Source organism: Triturus cristatus, chromosome 5_2 (genome assembly GCF_964204655.1).
Source record: "Triturus cristatus chromosome 5_2, aTriCri1.1, whole genome shotgun sequence".
Lineage (NCBI taxonomy): Eukaryota > Metazoa > Chordata > Amphibia > Caudata > Salamandridae > Triturus > Triturus cristatus.
Window position 1 is genome coordinate 599,056,309 of NC_140588.1, and position 20,922 is coordinate 599,077,230.

At 46.8% G+C, this 20,922-nt stretch overlaps 1 protein-coding gene across 1 annotated transcript in view; it reads left to right on the forward strand.

The window, feature by feature from the left end:
- Window positions 1-20,922, forward strand: part of DNAAF6 (dynein axonemal assembly factor 6) — a 206,326-nt gene that overhangs the window by 58,463 nt on the left and 126,941 nt on the right. The window lies entirely within an intron of this gene.

Below are 20,922 nucleotides of genomic sequence, written 5' to 3' on the forward strand. Positions count from 1 at the left end.
GCGCTCTAATCCAATATTTACATGCATATTCATACAACAGGGTTTTTGCCCGTGGGTGCCTTCAATGGTGGTGGAGAAACACCCTACTCCCCTGATACATTCCTAAGATCGGTGAACAGATGCTATAAATTTGAAGCACACGCCATTCAATTCAATTACAGTTGTGTTGTGTAACAAACGTAATTATTGTTTAACATATGAGATTCCTTTTCTTTTTTTCAGAGTTAGATTTATTTTTCTTCCAGATGACCTTCTTTTAGCCAACACGTGTTCCGTTGTTTGAGATATTCCTATGACTTCATCAGGGCTGGTCTGTTGCAAAGTTTGGTGGTCAGACCTCCTGCCTGTGTTCATTTATATTATCTGGGAAAACTACTGCATTCAAAACTGGGTAGTACCTGGCTTCTCAGCTTCCCCAGATCTAGATCGTTCATACTTGTAACAAAACCTAAATGAACATTTTATCAAACCATATTGTTCTGGGATGTTCCCTCTCACAGTAACACAGATCTCTCAAATAAACTGTGTCACTCCTGATATTTATGTCTATCTTGACAGCACGTCGGGCACGAGATGTAAGGCGATCAACCAAAAAAAGTGCTTTAATGAGTACTACAGAGTTAACCAGAGTACATTTTAGAGTAAAAGTTGTGTGCTTCTCAATAATACGAAAGTTGAAGATGGCAAAAAGAGCAAAAAGGATTTCAGGAACCCAAGAAACAAGGGGAATGTGTAAAGACCTATCCAAAAAGCGTAGACATCTGCTATGGTCTCTTAAACAAAATAAAATAGAGAGAGACTGGATAACGATACACAAGCTCTCAAAACCACACAAACGTCAGCTTTGGCAATTCATAGCCAGCCTGGAGAAAGGTAAAGTAGACAGGCGTAACTCAGTACTCAGGGCCTAGATGCCCTCAATAATTACAACGAAAGAAATGAGCTTATAATAAATGCTCAAAAAACGAAAGTAGTTATTTTTGGACATTTCCCCCAAAATAGTATAATTCAAAGAGCCAGGTCTTGAGCCCCTTCCTGAAGCCGAGGGGGAGGGCGTTCCAGGACTTGGCAGCGAGGTGGGAGAAAGAGCGTCCTCGGGAGTGGCAGATGCGTGGAGTCTGAGTGAGGGTGAGGTGTGTGTAGCGGAGGGTCCTGGGAGGTCGGTGGAAAAGCAGGCGGTGGTTCATGTAGGCAGGTCCTTGGTGTGGAGGGCTTTGTCTGTGTGGGTGAGAAGCTTGAATTGGCATCGCTTCTGTATGGGGGAGCCAGTGTAGGTCCTTCAGGTGCTGGGTGATATGGGTCCGCTTCGGTAGGTTGAGGATCAGTCTGGCTGCTGCGTTCTGGATCATCTGGAATCTTTTCATGAGTTTGGTGGTGGTGCCTGAATAGAGTGCATTGCCATAGTCCAGCTGGCTGGTGATGAGGACCCGCATCACCATTCTTCTGGTGCTGATGAGGAGCCATTTGAAGAATTTGCAGAGCATGTCGAACGTGTGGAGTTTGCTGTCCAGGATGATGATGAGGTTGCAAGTGTCGTCTTTCGGACTGGGAGTGGATCCGAGTTCTGATGACCACCAGGAGTCATTCCAGTGGCCGACATTTCTGCTGAAGATCAGGACTTCAGTTTCACCAGCAACGCCTCCAAAAAAGAAACATTATTTACATCTGGTAGCTCTCAGATTAGAAATCCTCATAGTAATTCAGAATGTGGCCATAGCACCGGTACTGGAATCCCAAAAACATCAAGGATTTTATTCAAGATGTGTTCCTAATCCAAAAGAAAACTGAGGAACAGCTTTCCATCTTGGATTTGAGAGCATTAAACAAATTCCTAACAAAGCATCCCTAACAAAGCATCCCTCCAGATGATCTCACTGTTGGCTGTTCAGCAATCTGTAAATCAAGAATATTATGTAGTTTCAATGGACCTGAAATACTTGTACTTCCACCTGCCCCTACATCGGAATACATACACTTACGCTAGATGCCCACCATAATCAGTTCAAACGGATTAAAATCAGTGCTAAGAGTCTTTACGAAATGCCTGGCACTGATGGCTGCATATCTAAGACAAGAAATTTTACAATATAGCAACAATTGATTTATAAAAGCCCCTTCACTGCAACAGATCTCTGAATGTTCAAACATTAAAATTGTTAAAAACAACTAGGTCGAACCCTCCACAAGACAAAATCAATTTCCCCAACTGCTAGCCAATTTTGTTTCTATGGGCAAATACCTTCCAAGACACTTTGGAGGCCTTCCTGTGACAAAAGAGGGGAGAGATTAAACTGCCCCAGTACATCAAAGCAATGACACAAAATACAGTCAGAAAATTAAAGGTCCTACCAGGAACGATGTCTTCTTTATTCTATTATTCTATTAATACCACAGTTTAACTTGAGAATGAGGCCACTGTAAGAACAATTAGGCATGTAGTAGAAGCAAATATCAGGACAATGGAACCATTTTTCCATAACTACAGAAATAAAACTATTCTTGGTTTGGTGAGTAGTAAAAGGAAATGTATTCACAGTACAAAATTTTTGACTTGTAAATTACATTTCCTCACACAACAGACTCTTCGTTAAAAGGCTAGGAAGAGGGAGTGGCCTGGGCGTGGACCCAGCATAACATGTCCTGCTTGAATTCCGCTGGCGAGCTCCCACCAAGTTACGTTTTGACTGAGTCTCGGGTGCCCAGGCAGCCACTAAGCAGGGAGAACCTCCCTTCGGCCATCGAGGAGCTCTTTGCGCTCTTCACAGTGCGGCTTCCAAGATGTTGCTGCAACTGATTATGAGCTCTGTGGGGGCCGAGACCCGAAGAATGTAGCAATGGTAAAACAGCGACTATGCCTGTGGGTGATAAGAAAGCACAGAGCGGGCAACTTGCTAACGGTGCCTCCTGGACACTCTTTACCCAACCGGCTTCCAGCGTCGCCCTGGATGATTCCTGTGACCTCCGCTGTATCTCTGACTGACCCTCTTATGAAAAACGCGCTTTTTGGACTGCCTTCGCCTTGATGCCCCTGATCGCTCTTACTGAGCGATCAGCAAATAAATAGCTGTTCTTAGAAATAAAAGCTGTTCATGGTGCTTACTGGATCAACACAGGTCCTCCAACCTCCGAGAGACAACTTCTGGGGCCTTACTCAGCTTTCCCTACAACTGCTCTCAGTTAGCACATTCATTGCATAAAGAAGTTAACCCCCTGCGCAGTCTGTATGCCGGGCTGACGTCTGGCTTCACAGTTGATCGGTGGGGTCCATTTTGTGGGGTGGTACAGCAGATATGACTGCTTCAAAAATCAAAGCAGCCAAGGCGTCCTCCATTAAAAACATGTGACAGGTGCTAGTAGAGGAGAGGGCACAGATGTGCTAGATCCCAGGCTTATTCTAATAAAGCAATCCTACTCTCAAGCCCAACCCTAACATGCACGCACTGGTGACTAAAGCAGATATCCAAGAGCTGCTACTGGAATTCCACAAGGAAATGACAGCCTGTTGTCCAAACATCAACAAAGTGATCTCAAAATGTGATCGCTCCATACAGAAGGCAGAAACTCGAATTGATCAAGTGGAGAACAACATGGCAAACACAGATCATGAGCAGGATGATCTCACCCGACGCCAGGCCACCCTTGAAACCCACCAACAGGAGCTAGCTGATACATTGAAGGAACTTTTAAATGTCTCACAGAGAAATGACAAGCAAATCAGGGGCATTCCGTGGGAAATTTCCTCCAAGGACTTAAAAGAATATGCCCAGGCCCTATTTCACCGTCTCTTGCAAGACTTCCTGAATAAATACGCCTGGATTGCACACAGTGGCTGATCTCCGCTCTCCAGTAACTAAGGAATGTAATTCCTAATGTCCTAACTAAAGTTCACTTTTTTAAGGACAGGAAAGCAATCCTCCTGGAAGCCCGTAACCAGGAACCAATCGCTTTTCAGAACTCTGTATTAGAACTCTTCCAAGGTGTCTTAACAACCCTTTGCTGCATCGCAGAGAATTCACTCACATTGTCATTAAAAGATCTCCTTATAAGTGGGAATTCGCCTACCGCTTCAAGTTCACCTACAAAGGCATGCAGCATGAGATCAGGAAGGTCACTGAGGCCTACGCACTTGGGTTTGAGGGCCACAGCAGAAGACCTAGCATGCTAATCACCTTCCAGGGAGGATGCCCTAATACGAATGGAGCCCACACAGAATGGAAAGGGCGGCTGAGAGACAGGATGGCCCACAGCACCACATCAGAGGATGACTAGTTGGCACCACTGCACCGGCCTCCCTGTTATGCGGCCTCTTAATTATATATGTATGAAAAACAAGGGGACCCCACACGAATGTGACCTGGGGTAAGTGGTAATTCAAAAGGACAATGGTCTGGTGAGGTCAGAGATCCTCAAGTAGCAAGGCTACAGTTAGTGATTTAAGGAAAATTCAATTATATTTAGTGATCTATTGAACACAATTAGATCAAAATAAGAAATGTATGCAAGGACACAGAAGAGTAAAGGAAGACGTCACATTTTATTAAACATCATAAAATGGAGTAGCTTCCGTTTCTGTCATTTTTGTATTTCAAGAAAAATATACAGTGCTCACACATACACAAGTGAGGGTGCGTGAAGTGAAGTGCTTAGTGACAATAAAAACTTTTCATCGCATTGAAAACATGTCAAAGAGAACCCAAGTGGTTTAGACAATGTTAGGGAACTTTGAAATTGTAGTCGACGGCGTTTCGATCTTAGTGATTCAAGATCATCATCAGGACAATGTAAGTGCGAGCACGTAAAATCTAAAATGGGGGAAAATAATCAATTACTGATGTGTCCTAATTAAAATACAACAAACAATTGCGTTGTAGTATTGGTGCAATGAAGGCGAGTTAGCAATAATAATGATGGCCAAGTGAAGGAACATCAGAGCAATTAATGTTAAATAAAAGATATCGAGAAGGGACAGATCAAGGCAATCAAAGTCCTCCAAGGTTGGAGATGGTGCAGCGGTGGCTAAACTCGTCAAGGTATTGGTGTGTGAAATTCCAATGACGGAGGAGTGGGTGCAGCTGGCAAGGAGAACCGTCACGACGAGCAAGGAGAGTAGTTTAGAACCGCCATGCAAGAGCAATATCCAGGCGCGCAGGACGAGGGGACGCACTAAGTGAATTAGTATCAATGATGGGTCCATGGCAGTGAGGTGACGACCCCATTTATAGGAATGAGTTTGGTCGTGAGCTGCTCGTATCTGGCGAATCGTGATAGAGTGCAAGGAAGGAAGGCATTAACGCTATGCACGAACTATTGATATCGTAAGGAAGGAGACTTACTACACGAATTTGTAGCAAACACATCCGAGGCCGGCAGAGTTGGCGGAAGGTCCCAAAGTCCGGGAGGAGGCCCGTGCGGACAGCGGGACACGAGGGGGACTCAACCGTCCCAGGGGTACTGGGGACGAGACAAGGGGAGGAAGAATTTAATAAAAGTGGGTAGGGGGGAACTCCATGACGGCGGCGTGAGGAGTGAGACTTACTTGCTGCACAATCTCCAACCTTGGAGGACTTTGATTGCCTTGATCTGTCCCTACTCGATATCTTTTATTTAACATTAATTGCTCTGATGTTCCTTCACTTGGCAATCATTATTATTGCTAACTCGCCTTCATTGCGCCAATACTACAACGCAATTGTTTGTTGTATTTTAATTAGGACACATCAGTAATTGATTATTTTACCCCATTTTAGATTTTACGTGCTCGCACTTACATTGTCCTGATGATGATCTTGAATCACTAAGATCGAAACGCCGTCGGCTACAATTTCAAAGTTCTCTAACATTGTGTAAACCACTTGGGTTCTCTTTGACATGTTTTCAATGCGATGAAAAGTTTTTATTGTCACTAAGCACTTCACTTCACGCACCCTCACTTGTGTATGTGTGAGCACTGTATATTTTTCTTGAAATACAAAAATGACAGAAACGGAAGCTACTCCATTTTATGATGTTTAATAAAATGTGACGTCTTCCTTTACTCTTCTGTGTCCTTGCATTCGTTTTTTATTTTGATCTAATTGTGTTCAATATATCACTAAATATAATTGAATTTTCCTTACATCACTAACTGTAGCCTTGCTACTTGAGGATCTCTGACCTCACCAGACCATTGTCCTTTTGAACTATCCACTTACCCCAGGTCACATTCGTGTGGGGTCCCCTTGTTTTTCATACATATCCTATGAGCAGTGGCTACACTGCAAGGGTTTGCTCACCACTCACGTGGTTTTTCTCATTGATTGATTCCTTTCTACTTACCATAGAATGTCAAATCCAATAGCTCCTACTTACACAGAGGACTATATAGCGAGGATTATTAGTGGCCCCTCCCTTTTCCAAACATCATCAGCAGCCCCAACTGCGCCAACTGATGCTGCTACAGATAAAATAACAAAACTAGAAAACCTTAAATAAAAAGCATATTAGAACAGAACTACATACACGCATGCTCACAGAGTACCTAAAAGCAGACATTATCCCCCTAGGGCTACAGGTGCGTAACACCCCAGCCATCTTCCTACAGGACCCGAAATTCAAAAACGACTTGCACACATAGGGACAACATGTTCACGTCATTGGATGGTCCTTGGTATAGACACCGTGCTTGAACAAAGTAAAAAAGAACTTGAAGAAATACTACTACTTGAGAAAGCCATTTTGGAATTGGATAGCCTAGCAGACGCTAAGTCAGTCCTTGAAAAAATAGATAAAACTATCTCTGACTTTCACAAATTTGAACACCACAAGAAAGCAACCAAAGTGACTAAAGACATCAAAAACTATAGCAAAGAAAAAACCTACCCATATCTTAGAGAGGATTATTTCAGTCAGCCCCAATTCCCACAAAGACAACAGGCGGGAACTTGGGGTAGATTTAAAAATAAACAACCAGTCACGTTTTCTGATTCTTCTGCAGACTCTGATTCATCTGACCAAAGCGCAGGACCGAGTTCAGCCCCCAATACTCCCAATTTTTTAGGGAGAGGCCAACACTTCCAACCAGAGAGAGGGAGGTACAAGCAGAGATACAACTTCCAACCAGGGGAACGTCAGACACGACAGAAATTTTACCAATGGGGCTACCAGTATTAACTGAGCCCTTGCTGGAAAATATCCCCAGTATACAACCCACCGAAGAAATTCCAATCTTTAACCTTTCCAGCCATCAATTAGCGACTACTGAAATCTCCCTCCTCAGCAAAGGACTTTCCTATGTACTCACTGAAAAAATTGACTGGTTCAAGAAACAGACCGAAATTTTCCAATTCTTTAGACAAATTAGACTACAGGCCTTTTTCCTTAACAGAGATACTTCCCCTAACTGGGATACCACAGGCCTACGACCTAAATCTACCTTCAATCCACCTACGGGAGCTTTACCACCTGAAGTCCTATCATTCGAGCATCTTGCCTTGAAGGACTTGGAAAAATTAAAAAATCAACCCAAATTTGTCCTGTACAATTTAAGCATGGCAGAGAAAAAAAGCCTTCTCCTACTGAAAAATGCAGAAAATATCATTATTAAACCATGTGATAAGGGTGGCGGGATTGTGATCCAAGACAAGTCCAACTATGACAAAGAGATCATGCGACAGCTTAACAACACTGCTCACTATGAACCACTGAATAATAACCCCCTCAATGACATTAAAACTCTAATACAAACATCGACCAGGGCCGCAGAAGAAGCAGGCTACATCAGCCATAATGAGTTTCTTTTTCTGAATAACAAAAACCCCAGAACTCCAGTAATTTACACACTACCAAAGGTACACAAAGACCCTAGCAACCCTCCTGGCAGACCGATCCTCTCGGGATGTGATTCCATTCTGGAACCCCTAGGCAAATATGTCAATTTCTTTATTCAAGATTTAGTTACGAACACAATTGCCTATGTCAAAGATACCACACATTTTATCAACATAATAGAGAAAGAGACTTTTGACCCTTCCTCTGAGCTTCTGGTCACCCTAAACATCGAGTTACTCTACACGAACATTCCACAAGATAAAGGCAAAATAGTCATTGAAAAACATCTTAACAACAGACCTCGCCCACACAAGGTACCGACTGAATTCATCATTTCTCTTCTCGAAATAGATCTCTCAGAGAACTATTTCCGGTTTAATGAGAAATACTACAAACAAAAGAAGGGTACTTCTATGGGTGCAATTTTTGCCCCTAATTTTGCCATTTTGTACGTCGATGAAATAGAGGATATTTATCCTCAATGAACTCAACCCACACCGCAACAAAATTAAAAGCTGGCATCGGTACATCGACAATGTTTTTATGATCTGGCATGGCTCAAACTTAGAACTCGCTGAGTTCTGCCTCTGGCTCAACAACTGCCAACCGGATCTCAAGTTCACACATGACTCCAGTAATCACTCTATAAACTACCTTGATGTTACTGTTATTCACTCTGAAGGTACCCTATACACCACTTTGTATAGAAAACCCACCGAGCGCAACACTCTATTACATTACAGAAGTGCACATCCCAGAGCACTCAGAGATGGACTTCCCTTTGGACAATTCCTTCGAATTAGAAGGAATTGTAAACTCAAAGATGACTACTTTAAAGAAGCCAATATCCTATGTGACAAACTACTTAACAGAGGGTACCCCAGACGCTTAGTAAAAAGATCCATGAAGAGAGCGTGGTACTCTCACAGGGAGATACTCCTGGAACCCAAACCCAAAAAAGCCCTATCACGGATCACCTGTGTGACTACTTTTTGCCCCGCTACCAACAGCATAACCAAAGTAGTTAAAAAACACTGCCCACTCCTTACATCCATAAACATCACTAAGGAAGCCCCACTTTTTTCTTTCAGGAGGGGTCGCAATATCAAGGATCATCTAGTTAGGGCACAAAGACCCATATCCAAAAACAATGGAATCCATTCTTTTTTTGGACTGCCTCCTGTTATAGGCCATTTCAAGTGTGGTAATTGTGCAGCATGCCCTTTCACAACTAACACCAAGGTTTTTCCATACGCTACTAGCATGCATGACCTGAATTTCTTTTCCAATTGTAACTCCACAAATGTAATTTATTGTATTCAATGCCCATGTAACCTGAAGTATATTGGCCAGACAACGCAAAAAATCAAAGCCAGAATTGGACAACACAGGATCAGAATACGATGCAGAGTTACAACAGCCCCCTTGGTGAACCACTACATTGAAAAAGGACATACTGAAAATGATCTTAAATGGCTAGTGATCGACATACTCCACCCTAACAGAGGTGGAGATCCGAGTCTCATTCTAAACAGTCTGGAATGTAAATGGATGTTTAATTGTCGCTCAATTGAACATGGTCTTAATACCATTGATGAGTGGAACATGATTTTGTAACTTTTTTGTAACCATTATGTCCTCAGGCTGACTCTGTTTTTATGCGCTTGACACTAGAGCTCCATATCCACCCTTGAATATGATGTCTGTGTGTCTTGCATGCGGTATGAATCCTTAATGCCATTGTGTAATAACAACCGGAACAATAGTTACTGTATAAGTGTCCTTCTGCTTCCATACCGTTTTAGAATTGTCATTTCTCAACCCCCTTATTTATGTAGATGCAATGCTTTCTCTTCACGACGTAATCTATCCTTTACACCTACATATGCATGTACCTCCCCCTCATCCAACATGGCTGCCCTTTCACTCTGCTTAAACGGCATGACCATCCTTGGTCTACACATGCGCTGCTCCACGCATGCGCTATCTCACTGTCAAGCGTCAATATCTAGCATTTACGAATGCTCACACCACACGCTACGGACTGCTACCAGCGCGCTCTTGCTGTGATTCATTCATCCCTGAATTATCCACCGTTCAAGTAAGTTTGCCCTCCCACGCCGCCCGTTGGTCCTTCCTCTACCCCACTTAATATGTAATTAACGGTCCCCTTCCCCTTCTCGCCTGCAGAAACCTCCGGTTTTACTACAAGCATTGGGTTAGGTACACGCCGCAGAATACGGACTACTGCCAACGGCTGTCCTCCCGCGATATACTCTTACTCCTGAAAATTCTCCCTACAAGTAAGTCTCACTCCTCACGCCGCCGTCATGGAGTTCCCCCCTACCCACTTTTATTAAATTCTTCCTCCCCTTGTCTCGTCCCCAGTACCCCTGGGACGGTTGAGTCCCCCTCGTGTCCCGCTGCCCGCACAGGCCTCCTCCCGGACTTTGGGACCTTCGGCCAACTCTGCCGGCCTCAGATGTGTTTGCTACAAATTCGTGTAGTAAGTCTCCTTCCTTACGATATCAATAGTTCGTGCATAGCGTTAATGCCTTCCTTCCTTGCACTCTATCACGATTCGCCAGATACGAGCAGCTCACGACCACACTCATTCCTATAAATGGGGTCGTCACCTCATTGCCGCTTTTTTACTCTGCGCCATGGACCCATCATTGCTACTAATTCACTTAGTGCGTCCCCTCGTCCTGCGCGCCTTGATATTGCTCTTGCATGGCGGTTCTAAACTTCTCTCCTTGCTCGTCGTGACGGTTCTCCGTGCCAGCTGCACCCACTCCTCCGTCATTGGAATTTCACACACCAATACCTTGACGAGTTTAGCCACCGCTGCACCATCTCCAACCTTGGAGGACTTTGATTGCCTTGATCTGTCCCTACTCGATATCTTTTATTTAACATAATTGCTCTGATGTTCCTTCACTTGGCCATCATTATAATTGCTAACTCGCCTTCATTGCGCCAATACTACAACGCAATTGTTTGTTGTTTTTTAATTAGGACACATCAGTAATTGATTATTTCCCCCCATTTTAGATTTTACGTGCTCGCACTTACATTGTCCTGATGATGATCTTGAATCACTAAGATCGAAACTCCGTCGACTACAATTTCAAAGTTCCCTAACATTGTGTAAACCACTTGGGTTCTCTTTGACATGTTTTCAATGCGATGAAAAGTTTTTATTGTCACTAAGCACTTCACTTCACGCACCCTCACTTGTGTATGTGTGAGCACTGTATATTCTTCTTGAAATACAAAAATGACAGAAACGGAAGCTACTCCATTTTATGATGTTTAATAAAATGTGACGTCTTCCTTTACTCTTCTGTGTCCTTGCATACGTTTCTTATTTTGATCTAATTGTGTTCAATATATCACTAAATATAATTGAATTTTCCTTAAATCACTAACTGTAGCCTTGCTACTTGAGGATCTCTGACCTCACCAGACCATTGTCCTTTTGAACTATCCTCTTAATTATATAGTCAGTAAATGCACCCAAGGAAGACAAAGAAAAGTGTTATACAACTACTTCCCGACAGAAGCCCATCTGACCAAAGGCCATATAAATATAGGAGGATAATTGAAAATGATCCTCCACCTTAAAAGAGATAGTCATCCAATCCGTCAGGCATGTCCCAAAGCTCCTCCGTCCCTTATAAAAGGTTTATCAGATCCTTAATCTCGGTATTTGGAGGGTCCAACACCAAGGGGAAAGGGATTAGCGCCAATGTTCACCGATCCTACACTTTCTTAGACTTTACTCTCACATCAAGAGCCATAGGTTCGCAGATAATCCACTTCGATCTAGTGCTGAAAATCCTTTCAGATCGCCCCTCAGTGTTGCTGCATTTAGACACAGTGGAACCCTTTCGCCAAACACAAGCCCATGGGTGAGTGAGGTGGCACTGAGGGACACAGTAGTGAGGGACCTCATATATGAAGCCCTAAACGAAAATGGTGAGGTGCATTATAGTGTGCTGTGAGATGCCGCCAAGATAGTGGTATGAGGGGAACTCATTTCCCACACAGCCACACTTGAAAGACACTTGATAAACAAAAGTGACAGGAGCTAGAGGGTGAGCTGCACAGGAGTGAAGCTCTACATAAACAAAACCCTTCACTTCTCACACAACGGGACCTCCCCAAAGTACAAGGTGAATTAGAGCAGTTTTTATAAAAAGATGCAGCGAAAAACAATACTTATTTACAACAATGTTACTATGAAAAAGGGACAGAGAAGCCATGCACATTGCTGGCTGTGTCCACTTATTCAATCATACTGTAAGGGAAATATTGCTCACATAAGAACGATGTTGAGGGTGTCACTTCCACCCCAGTCATTAGTGATATTCTTGGCAGAAGCGGAATAGCACACTGAATACCCCTTAACTACACTTGGAGGCCAGCTCATCACCCACCTCCTAGAGGCAGTCAGGCTGGCCTTGACTCAATTTTGGAAACCACCCCTAATCCATCCACTTCATGTCTGGTGGGAGGGGGAAGCCTGGACCATCTACACTTTGAAAAACTAAGCGTAGTAGTTCAAGACCAGATAGACCAATTTGAGTTGCTTTGGCTCTTCCTTCAAACAGTTTATGAAACTGGATAGGCGGGAGGGGTCTAACCCAACTGGAATTCCTGAGCTGGTGCCTAAGGCTGGACTTAATGCTATAAGCTCAGGCTCAGATGATTTGTCCATAATTGGCCTTGAAGCATAATCGCTATATCTACCAATGTGAGATTATTAGCTGAAATGTGTCCAAAGATTTCTACACAGAAGTGCTTGTTGGTACTCAATATATTTGCTTTTGTATTGCATATTGTTACAAAAACTAAAATAAAGGTGTTAGACTCGTCAGCCTTGTGGTCTCCCCCCAAATCTTTTGCAGTTCTCTTATAGCTGATCTCTTTTTTGTTGGCCTTACAACTCTGTGCACTTTACCACACTAACCAGTTCTAAAGGCTTTGTGCTCTATTCTTTATACATGGTGAAATTGGCTTACACCCAATTGGCATATTTAATTTACTTGTAAGTCCCTAGTAAAGAGGTACTCCTTGTACCCAGGGCCTGTAAATTAAATATATTAGCGAGCCCGCATCACTCATTTAGCCACCCATTTAAGTAGCCTTTTAAATAGGTCACAGAACTGCCATTGCAGTCTGTCTCTGCAGTGTTAACTGCCATTTTGACCTGGCAAAATAAACCTTTTACCATGCCTAATTCTTTATTTTTAATTCTTATAAGACACTCACAAGGGTGGGCCCTAAATAGCCCATAGGGCAGGCTGCAGCATACTTTAAAATGTTTGAGAGGTACTTTTCACTCTTGCATGTCATGGAAGCGAAAAACTTTAAAAGTTGTTTTTCACTACTGAAAGACCTGTCTCTCCCACAGGATAACATTGGGTTACCTTATTATGTTTAATAAGTGCTAAATTTCAATTGGGAGCAGGTAGGAATATCAAGTTTGGTGTCTAAAGAATTGTAATTTAAAACCCTCTTTAATGGTAAAGTCGGATTTTAAGTCACAGTTCTGAAAATGCCAAATATGGCTGTAACGCCCCGAACGTCTCAGGATCGTTTAACAGACACGATCATGAGAACGCAACCACTTGTGAAGGTTTAGTTATTTTAATGAAGGCAAAAATAATACAAGGAATAAACAAAGGTTATAGTCACTGGAATCCTCCAGGCTAAGTACGTTACCAGCCCACAGCACGGATGGTCCTAGCCGTCCTCTGCATATACGCCGATCCCGGCGTATGCCAACAGAGGGCAGAAATGAAATGGCCGACAATGCCAATCGGTAGGCTGTGAGGGGCACGAAGAGTGTTGGGGAGAATCGAGGAGTCAGGGAAACACCCAGCCGGGGTCTCTACCTGAAGGGAGCAGCCGCTCAACCTCTTCCTCAGACTGCACCGGGACGCGGAGTCACCTCCTGGTGATGCGTCACCGATACCCCAATCACAAGCAAAGAAGACTGAACCGAGAGCAGCCGCTCGATCGATCCTGTGGACTTCCGAGTCTGTAACGCGGCAAACACCTCCTGGTGTGCGTTACAGCTGGCAGTCCCTGTATCTCTGGTCGGGCTGGGAGTTACGACTCCAACCAGCAAAAGCGCCACTGCGCTTTGACTCAGCCGAGTCAAAAAGCGAAGCTCAATGGTTATCCGGTAGAGCTTCCGGGTCCTTCACAGGTGACGATGGGGCAAGACACGGCCCAGGGAGTAACCACTCGACCTACCTCCGTTCTTGCCTTACTGGAGCACCACTCCGGAACACTGCTCTTCACTAAGCAGGTACGTCGGTGTAAACACAATATCCGACAGCGTTGTACCTCCCGGTTCCTCCCTTTATAGGGCGTGTTTTCCTTGAGTTATGTAACAGCTCTCCTGTTTACATAAGGGCGTGTTTTCCTTGAGTTATGTAACAGCTCTCCTGTTTACATAACCTCTCAACCGGCAAGCATCCTGGGAGATGTAGTCCGTTTTCGCTGGTTACCGTTTTCCTCCCCTCGCATGACAGGAATTCTTGACAGTACATCCTCCCTCTCAGCGGCTCCCCACGGGTCCAGCGCTGGCAGGAAAACGCCGATGGAACAAGGAGACCAAGCGCGGAGCATGAACCCCTTCAGCCGGTTCCCATGACTGCTCCTCCGGGCCATAGCCTTTCCATGCAACCAGGTACCACAGCTTCCCCCTGCGCCATTTGGACGCCCGTATGCCCGACACTTCATACTCCACCTCCGACTCCACGCATACTGGCCTAGGTGTTCCAGACGGCTTGGAGGGCGCTGGTTTGAGCAATGATACATGAAAGACAGGGTGTATCCGCAATGACTGGGGCAAGCACACCTTCACGTTCACGGGACCCATACACTTGGTAATTCGATAGGGGCACATGTACTTGGGATGGAACACACTGTTCTTTCGAAACCTCATGTTTCTTGTGGATATCCAGACGTAGTCTCCAGTGCGGTACAGTGGCCCGGGCCTTCTCTTCCTGTCTGCCGCAGCCTTGTATCTTCTCTTGGCCTCTATTAGGACAGCCCTTGAGCGCATCAACGTGTCTTTTATGTGTGCAACCCTGTCCGCTGTGGCGGGAATCCTGTCCTCTCTGAACGGATGTAGAAATGGCAAGAACCTGGGATGTTGGCCATAGTTGCTATAGAACGGAGATGCCTGTGTGGAGCTGTGAGTGGCGTTGTTATAGGCTATCTCTGCAACCCATAGCAAGTCGACCCATTCTTCCCTGCCCTGGTCCACAAAACATCGCAGATACTGTTTGAGCGTTTGGTTCAGGCGCTCGGTTTGGCCATCCGTTTGAGGGTGGTAGCTGGTGGACAGGGCGGTCTTAACATGCAGCGCAGTGCACCAAGTCTTCCAGAATTGCGCAGTAAACTGCGACCCCCGGTCCGACACGATCACCCCAGGTAATCCATGCAGTCGTACCACATTCTTTAGGAGTAGTGACGCCAATTCCCCGGCCGTAGGGACTCTCTTGCAGGGGATGAAGTGCCCCATTTTCGTCAAGTAATCCACCACCACCAGTATTGCCGTCATCCCCTGGTCTACCGGTAGGCCCACCACGAAGTCCAGTGATATGCTATCCCATGGTCTATCCGGGGTCGGAAGTGGATGTAAGAGCCCTTGGGTTCGGCCATGGTCGGCCTTCATGGTAGCACACGTAGGACACTCCTGTCATCCACTCTCATGGTTGGCCACCAGAAATGCCGTCCCATGCTAGCCACCGTTTTTTCAAAGCCCAAATGACCTGCGCATGGAGAGTCATGGCACCAGATGAATGCTTGTCTCCTTAGCCTAGGCGTGGGTATCAATAGGCACCTGCCCTTCAGGGGTATCCCGTCCTTCAGCTGCCATTCTCTGTGACTGAGGAGCCACCTCCGCCATGCGAATGACCTGATCCCTCTCTTTATTCCCCTCAGGAAAGTATCCGGTTGGATAACCCCCAATACCATCCTCGGGGAAATGATGGAATGCTCGGTCGCAGGCAATGGTTCCTTAACTGCAGATTGACGGGACAGGGCGTCCGCCTTCCGGTTTTCCGTCCCCGGCCGATATGTGATGCGGAAGTTGAACCCCGCAAAGAAGATCATCCACCGCAGCTGTCTGGGAGAAAGGTGTCTTGTGGCCGTCATGAACTGTAGGTTCCGATGGTCCGTGTACACCGATACCACATGTCTTGCCCCCATCAACCAATGCCTCCATTCGGTGAAGGCGTCCTTGATTGCGAGAAGCTCCTTCTCCGCAATATGGTAGTTGCGTTCGGCGTCGTTGAGTTTGCGGGACATGTACGCAACGGGATGAAGCACCCCTGTGTCGTGGTTGCGTTGGGACAAGATAGCCCCCAGCGCCACATCCGATGCGTCCGCTTCCACCACGTAGGGGAGATCCGGATCGGGGTGAGCCAACACCGGCGCCTTACCAAAGGCGCTTTTCAGGGCCTCAAAGGCTTTGTTCGCTTCAGGGGACCAGACAAACTCCTTGGACTTCCTCAGTAGCTGTGTGATTGGGGCCACCAATCCTGAAAATCCATCTATAAACCGCCTGTAAAAGTTGGCGAAGCCAATGAAACTTTGGACGTCCTTCACGCTTTGGGGCACCGGCCATTCTTTCACCGCCTTGATCTTTCGTTCTGCCATCTCCTGTCCCTCTGGACTCAGCATCACTCCGAGGAATTCCACGGATGTGACGTGGAAGTCACACTTGCTGAGTTTACAAAACAGCATGTTTTCCCTCAGCTTTTGGAGCACAGCTTTGACGTGGTGTACGTGCTCCTCCACACTGGTCGAATAGATGAGGATGTCGTCGATATATACGACCACGTAGATATCCAACTCCTCTCTGAATACCTCATTCAAAAAGTACTGAAAGGCTGCCGGGGCGTTGCACAGACCGAACGGCATGACGAGGTACTCAAAAAGGCCGAACCTGGTCTTAAAGGCGGTCTTCCACTCGTCTCCGTCCCTCATGCGCACCAGATGGTATGCCCCTTTCAAATCCAACTTGGTGTAGATACGAGCTTTCTTGACCTGTTCCAGAAGTACACTGATGAGAGGCAAGGGGTACCGATTCTTTACGGTTATCGCATTCAATGCCCTAAAGTCCACACAGGCTCTCAGCTCCCCATTAGCCTTCGGGATGAAGAAGAGTGGCGAGGCGGCCGGAGACTTGGACGGGCGGATGAATCCTAGCTTGAGGAGTTTATCCAGGTACCCCCGGAGATGCACGTTTTCAGGCTCCGTCAGGGCATACAGCCTGCCGCTGGGATCGCTGGCCCCTGGCACCAGGTCGATCTGGCAGTCAAACTGTCTATGTGGTGGTAGCACTTCCGCCTTCACCTCATCAAATACATCCTCAAAACTGTGATAAGCCTGGGGGAGAGCCACATCTTTTTCTGCCGCTGTAGCCACCGTCTGACTCCCGCTCTCATCTGCGTCAAGGGATTCCGTTCTTATTCCACAATGCAGGATGCAATACGGGGACGTCAGTTCGATGCGATGTGTTGGCCAATCCACAGAGGGGTTGTGTTTCTGTAGCCACGGCAATCCCAATATGACGCCATATTGGGGCGCTCGGATGATGTTAAAATCGATTTGTTCCAAATGGTTCCTCCCACATCTCATCGGAAGGACCCCCGTGTGCTGCCCGATAGGCCCCGTCACCAATCGCCTTCCGTCTACAGCATAGACGTCTTCGGGTACAGCTTTGGGAAGAAGCACTAGCCCTAGCCTGCATGCCTCGTTGTGGTCCATAAACATGCCAGTGGCCCCTGAATCCACCATGGCCACAACGGGTATCCACTGGTCATGCACTCCCACGTGCACCGTGAGAAACAGGTGTCGTTGTCCTTTAGTGACCGAGTTGGAAAGTGAAGGGATGGATGAGTGACTCCGAGATGCCCCTTCTTTGGTCTGGGAGTCCTCTAGTTTTCCGCCGGTACGTCCACCACGGCTGTTAGCGACCGGTTGGCCCGATAACGTGACGTCTTCGGTTTGGCAGGGCATTCACGTACGTAGTGGCCTTTTTTGCCACAATATAGGCACAATCCTTGTTTACGGCGTGACTCTTTCTTCGTGGCTGTGAGGCTCGCTCGTATTGCGCCGATGTCCATGGGTTCTCCCTTGGATGCGGTGGAAGTTTCAGGACTTCCCACTGTCACATAGGATGGAAGGGAGTTTCCTTTTCTCCCATGATCCCCCTTTCTTTCACTTAGCCTATGTTCCAGCCGTAATACCAGGTTGATAAGGCCCTCACATGTCTTGGGTTGTGGGTCAATATGAGCCACGGCGTCCTTGAGCTCATCGCACAGCCCGTGATGGAAGAGCGCCGTCTGTTTAGCAACAGGCCACTTGGTTTCCGCAACCAGCCTTCGGAACGCGTTGAGATACTGCACCAGGTCGTTGGATCCCTGTCTCAACTCAAGCATTTCACGGTCCGCCGTGTACGAGTCAGCCCTTCTGTCGAAGACTTTCAGGAATTCCTCGCGAAAAGCACCCCAATCACATAAGATGGGGTCGTCCCTGCTCACCAGAGGTACGGCCCATTGTGCCGCGTTTCCAGCCAAATAGGATATAAGGAAAGCCACACGAGCCTGACTCGTGGGGAACGCCCTTGGTTTGCACGATAAATGTAGCGCCACTTGTGTGAGGAATACCTGCACTGTGTTAGGATCCCCACTGTACCTCTCTGGTGTTGCCAAGGGGACGGCTACCGGCATTTCCACTACTACCGCAGGGGTCTGGTTCGTGAGGGAGGTGCTGGGCGTGAGCGGGTCCAATTGGATAGCATCCAGTCTGGCTTTTACATCGGCTGTTTCTTGCCTGGAGGCAGCCAATTCAATTTGCACGGTCGCTAAAGCAGCCAGCACATCATCAAGTGTTGCCATGTCTGTTATCGACCGGGAGACAGTTAGTGTTATTAAGGTCGGATATTTTGTAACGCCCCGAACGTCTCAGGATCGTTTAACAGACACGATAATGAGAACGCAACCACTTGTGAAGGTTTAGTTATTTTAATGAAGGCAAAAATAATACAAGGAATAAACAAAGGTTATAGTCACTGGAATCCTCCAGGCTAAGTACGTTACCAGCCCACAGCACGGATGGTCCTAGCCGTCCTCTGCATATACGCCGATCCCGGCGTATGCCAACAGAGGGCAGAAATGAAATGGCCGACAATGCCAATCGGTAGGCTGTGAGGGGCACGAAGAGTGTTGGGGGGAATCGAGGAGTCAGGGAAACACCCAGCCGGGGTCTCTACCTGAAGGGAGCAGCCGCTGAACCTCTTCCTCAGACTGCACCGGGACGCGGAGTCACCTCCTGGTGATGCGTCACCGATACCCCAATCACAAGCAAAGAAGACTGAACCGAGAGCAGCCGCTCGATCGATCCTGTGGACTTCTGAGTCTGTAACGCGGCAAACACCTCCTGGTGTGCGTTACAGCTGGCAGTCCCTGTATCTCTGGTCGGGCTGGGAGTTACGACTCCAACCAGCAAAAGCGCCACTGCGCTTTGACTCAGCCGAGTCAAAAAGCGAAGCTCAATGGTTATCCGGTAGAGCTTCCGGGTCCTTCACAGGTGACGATGGGGCAAGACACGGCCCAGGGAGTAACGACTCGACCTACCTCCGTTCTTGCCTTACTGGAGCACCACTCCGGAACACTGCTCTTCACTAAGCAGGTACGTCGGTGTAAACACAATATCCGACAGCGTTGTACCTCCCGGTTCCTCCCTTTATAGGGCGTGTTTTCCTTGAGTTATGTAACAGCTCTCCTGTTTACATAAGGGCGTGTTTTCCTTGAGTTATGTAACAGCTCTCCTGTTTACATAACCTCTCAACCGGCAAGCATCCTGGGAGATGTAGTCCGTTTTCGCTGGTTACCGTTTTCCTCCCCTCGCATGACAGGAATTCTTGACAATGGCATTTTCTTTTCCCAACCATTTGGTGTTTGCAGCCTGTATCCTAGCTCACATGACTAGGTGCAATTGAAAGTTGGTCTTTATGTATTGCTTCCAGACAGTGAGACAATAATATTAGCAGCAGGATGGGCCATCTCTTACTTGATGAGGGGGAGGAGCAGTCACCTACCACACTGGCACATCAGACAGGCTCTGCCCAGCACACCCACAAAGGGTTTTGACACTAGTCCTTTGTGACCACTCACAAGCTGGAGCCAGGGCAGGGAAGCAAGAAATTCCAAACATGTCTGAGGGTGGAAACCTCTAGAACCTTCTCCTACTTGAAAGTGGGCACCAGGTATGATAATGGACCTCAGACCCAAATCTTCAGTACACCTCTAGAACTGCGGAAGATTCAGAAGGATTGCTGTGCTGCTATGCAAGAAGGTAAGCTACTCTGTTGCCCTGCTGTCTTGCGGCCTGAGTAAAAAGACTGGACGGGCATCTTGATCCCAGGACAACCAGAGTGACGCTAAGGGCTAGTTGGCTGGTCTCCTGATGAGAATCTCAAGGACAGAACAGACTCCAAAAACCTTAAGCCCAGCACCTGGATTATGCATTGCTGTGAGTCTTGCCTCTAAGTTGTGCCACCCCAGCCCTGGATCCTTTGAAGTGGGCTTGAAGATGCTCAGCCAGTCCAGCTGTGTTCCTGTAAGCCGAACCGACGCTGTGCAATGCATTTCCTCACAGCTGCTTCGGAACCGCGGAAGCGTGACACTTACCCAGTGCAGGGCCTTGCATCGGAGGGCGCAGCTTGCTCGGTGCCACCGCTGCGCAACGCATCTCTGATGCAGATCTTCACATCACAAGTCCTCTCATAAACGCCAAACATGACAATGACGGTGGACTCCATCACAGCCCCGGAGCTTCTTCAGAACTGCCGGTCCGTGGCACAGTATCAACACAGGGCTTCATTTTGCTAACCCTCATTAATGGCAACCTCACCGACGACTTGCATCGCAGCTCTGAAGCTCTGCAAAACCACTGCTGTGCAATGCATCCTTGCAATGCTCCGCAACCATAATTTAAGGTGCTTTGTTCAGTGGGCCTGACAATGCCTCTATCAGCCGGTGCTCCATCGCAGTTGGCATGAACTTGTGACGTTGTCTGGGT